Here is a 4,695-nt window from a genome sequence, read left to right as displayed (position 1 = left end):
AAAAAGGGGAAGGGACTGATGGGGAGGCAGGGGAGTGGGATATGGACCGGGATGTTAAAATGCGTTTAATTGTGTAAATGTGTATCTGCTGAAATTGCCAGTGGATACATGTTTACAGCAGGGGCGGAGGGGAGGGAGAGAAGGAAGGCAAGCACCAGCTCCCGTTTTCACCCCCTCCCCCCCGATGCCACTGTATCAAAGGCAGGGAGGAGGCAGTTGGCTGAGCAGGAACCTGCGCCGTTTTCCCCTTGCTGCTGCCTCTGATTCAGGTGTTCACAGGTAGCCAGCTTGGAAGCCAGCTCCCCCCCACTTCACTGCCTCTGTGGCGGGCAGCAGGGGGGATCAGATGGCTCTGTGGGAGCCATTTTAAAAGCCAGTTCCCTCACATACCGGCTTCTGCCTCCTAAATAGAGAGACAGTGGGGGGAGGGAGGGACTGCGAGTAACCAAGAGGGTTATCCTAGGAGCCCAGGCTCATCGGTTAATTTTGTCTTGACTCCACACTAGGGATAGAACAGTGAAGTCGATTAACTGATTAACCAATAAGCAAAAGCGTGTAGGTTAATGCTCTAGACAACAGGCATTTCCCTCCCCTCCCCCTTTTGCCAGTCAATTTTTTAGCAGGCTGGCCAACAAGTCAGCTCAGTCCTGGCTCATCCTGGATTCAGAACCTACCCCCACTGCTGTTTTGCATTTAAAGTGTAGTAGGAGCTGGGTGGGCAGGCAGGCAACCTGGCTCAGTTCTGGCTCGTGCCAGGTCCAGGAGTTCAGACATCCCCCCTCCCCCCAGACGGACTGCTGCCACCCCGCGCTGCTGAAGCACAGGGCAACCGGCAGCTGGTTCACTAGGGGAGTTAGTTTTTAAAGTGGCTCCTCTCACAGGCCAGCTCCTACCTGGCTTCCCCTGCTGCTGCTTCTGATACAGAGGCAGCAAGTGTGGAGTGGCACGGGCTACTTGGCAGTGAGGCTGGAACCCTCTGGCTGCCGGCCCCGCCCACAGGAACTATAGAATAGTCAAGTAACCAGTAAGAATTTGTGAGTTTACTTGACTATTCAGTTAACTGATATTTAACATGCCTACTACACACTCACGTTCCTCATACAGGGGACACCCTGATCGCAGTGAAATCAGTGGGGGTTTTGGCAATGACTTCTGTGGGGTCTAGATTTCACCCCCAAGTGTAGCTTGCTCCCCCAAGTCTCCAGTGAAATGCAAAACCACACTGCAGATGTCGAAGGAGATGTGGTTTGTATCCTATTGTTTAAATCAGCTTCCATACCTAATGACTGGTAGATAGCTAACATGACTCCAATATTTTAAAAGGGCTCTGGAGGTGATCCTGGCAATTACAGACCAGTAAGTCTAACATCAGTACTGGGCAAATTAGTTGAAACTATAGTGAAGAATAAAATCGTCAGACACATGGACAAATATAATTTGTTGGAGGAAAGTCAACAGGGTTTCAGTAAAGGGAAATCATGCCTTCCTAATCTGCTAGAGTTTTTTGAGGGGGTTAACAAACATGTGGACAAGGGGGATCCAGTGGATATAGTATACTTGGATTTCCTAAAAGTCTTTGACAAGGTCCCTCACCAAAGGCTCTTAAGTAAAATAAGTTGTCATGGGATAAAAGGGAAAGTCCTTTTGTGGATTGATGACTGGTTAAAAGACAGGAAACAAAGGGTAGGAATAGTTTGCTGAGTGGAGAGAGGTAAGTAGTGGGGTCTCCCAAGGATCTTTCCTGGGATCCATCCTATTCAACTTATTTATAAATGATCTAGAGAAAGGGGTAAACAATGAGATGGCAAAATTTGCAGATGATACCAAACTGCTCAAGTTAGTTAAGACCAAAGCAGACTGTGAAGAATTTTAAAAAGATCTCACCAAACTAAGTGATTGGGCATCAAAATTGCAAATGAATTGTAATGTTGATAAATGTAAAGTAATGCACATTGCAAAAAATAATCCCAACTTATAAATACAATATGATGGGGACTAATTTAGCTACAGCTACTCAAGAAAAAGATCTTAGCGTCATTGTGGAGAGTTTTCTTCAAACATCCACTCAGTGTGCAGGGGTAGTCAAAAAAGCAAATAGAATGTTAGGAGTCATTAAAAAAGGGATGGAGAATAAGACAGAGAATGTCTTATTGACTCTGTATAAGACCATAGTACGCCCACATCTGGAATACTGCATACAGACATGGTCGCCTCATCTCCAAAAATATATATTGGCATTGGAAAAGGTTCAGAAAAGGGAAACAAAAATGAGGGGTTTGGAATGGGTCCCACATGAAGAGAGATTAAAAAGACTTGGACTTTGCATCTTAGAAAAGAGGAGATTAAGGGGGGATATAAGAGAGGTCTATAAAATCATGACAGCTATGGAGAAAGTGAATAAGGAAAAGTTATTTACTTATTCCCACAATAAAAGCACTAGTGGTCACCAAAAGAAATTAATAGACAGCAGGTTTAAAACAAACAAAAGGAAGCTTTTCTTCGCTCAGTGCGCAGTCAACCTGTGGAACTCCTTGCCAGAGGATGTTGTGAAGACTAGAACTTTAACAGGGTTCAAAAGAGCTAGTTAGATGAATGGAGGTTATGTCCATCAATGGCTATTAGCTAGGATGGGTAGGAATGGTGTCCATAGTCTCTGTTTCTCTGGAGGTGGGTGACAGGGGAGGGATCACGTGAGGATTACCTGTTGTGATCCCTCCCTCTGGGGCATCCCCTCTCCTGGATTCTAATCCCTGCATTATCTCTCTAATCTCTGAATGGGGACCTTTCACCCTGACCTCTGCGCAGTACCAGCGATGGAAAGTCTGAGCGCCCTGGAGATCCCCCCAGCTATGGTGCCCTGGGTGAGGACACAGTTTGCCTGGTCTAGAGGGCCAGCCATGGTGGAAGGAACCAAAGCTGGACAAAGGGTTATTGTTAGGTTAGGTGGTGACTCTTGATGGGTAGAGACAGGCCACTGTGTATCCAGTTCCCTCCCTAGCTGGGTCTCCAGCTTAACCCCAGAAGACTTCAGGATTCATTCTCTTCTTGTCTTCCCATGGTTGTATTGGGTCTCTATGCTCTGTTGCAGGGGTGGGCAAAATACGGCCTGTGGGTCCAATCTGTCTGGCCAAACATTTGGATCTGGCCTGCTGGGACCCTTCAGGCTACTAATGTCCTGTGGCCAGCAGGGTGTGCAAGCACGTTGCCTCCTGCCTGCTGTGTTCCCACCAATGGGAGCTGCAGGGATGGTGCTTGCAGATGTGGGCAGGGTCCAGTTGTAACCAAACTTCCTCCCAGAGCCTGCTCCCGAACCCGCTGCCCCAGGTTAGAACCCCCTTCTGTACCCAACCCCCTTTCCAGACCCTGCTCCCCCTCCACTCCTGCCAAAGGGATACAACCTCCTCCTGCACCCAAACCCCCTTCCAGACCTTGTATCCCCCTTCACTTCTGCTCCTGGGTAGAACCCCCTCCTGCATCCAAACTCTCTCCCAGACCCCACACTCCATCCTGCATCCCGGTCCCCTGCCTGGATCTCCCTCCTGTACCCAAACTCTGTCCTAGATCCTGCACCCCCACCATTACTGTAGTACAAAAACACTGCCCGTGACCATTTACCAAACTCTAGGGGTGGCCCCCCTGTGAAAATTCTTGCCCACTCTTGCTCTGTTGGTTAGAGAGGGGGGATGGAAGCCAGACCTCCTGGGTTCCATTCATAGCTCTGGCCCTGGCTTCTAGTGTGATGTAAACAAGTCAGATCCGTACACGCGGAAGGGCGATGTTTCCTTTCCCTCCAGGCTCATGTGAAGGTTGTTAATTAATATCCATAAAGAGCTTTGAAGTCCTCTGCTGGATGCAAATGATCATTCTTTCAGCCCGTACCGTAGCCGAATGCATCACAAGGATGCTCGCGGGTAGCTCTGTACTTACTTGCTTCTGAGTCATGTGCTTCAGCATGAGAGCTTCACAAGAGCCACCGCAAATGGTTTGTGAAACTCACAAGCCCGCAAAGCTCAAACACAAAGTCCATGTCGATTACACTAAGATGTCTTGGCTCTTCTGCAGTATTGGGGGTGTCAAGGCCGTTCCCCACTGGCACTCCAAGTGCAGGAGGTGGGGCCCACAAGAGACCTTAAATACCTTGCCTCTATAGCAGTGGTCACCAACCAGTCGATCGGGATCTACCGGTAGATCTTGGAGCCTCTCACAGGTGAGAGCAATCTTGGAGCCTCTCTCAAACACTGGCACTTCAGTTGCCCTCCACTCACTGCCATGCTGCACCTGCCCTCTGCTTTGGAGCTGCCCTCCGGGAGACTCCTGCTGCCTGTGCAGAGTGTGGGAGGCAGAAGGGGAGGGGTGCTGCAGTCTCTGATAGGTGAGTTCTCAGCCTTAGACAGTCACACACAACCCTCCTGTAACCTTCCAGGACACAAGAAGCAAATCATCGCCTTAACAAAGGTGATTTTATTAACAAAACCAAAGAAGATATACTGGAGAAAGCAGACTTGGTTGCTAGGTGTTACAGAGCGACTGAGAAAAGAACAGATTAAAACACAGAGGAAAGAAGGAATCTCTGGGGGCACCTTAGATACAGTGAAGGGGAAAGGGGCGTATGGTCTTAGCACAGAGACGCTTAACCAAACAACAAAACAAAGTAAATAACCTGATCGCGACTAAACAGATGCTTTTCCTGTCTAC

Source organism: Pelodiscus sinensis, chromosome 24 (genome assembly GCF_049634645.1).
Source record: "Pelodiscus sinensis isolate JC-2024 chromosome 24, ASM4963464v1, whole genome shotgun sequence".
Lineage (NCBI taxonomy): Eukaryota > Metazoa > Chordata > Testudines > Trionychidae > Pelodiscus > Pelodiscus sinensis.
Note: the sequence above shows the minus strand (reverse complement) of the source record.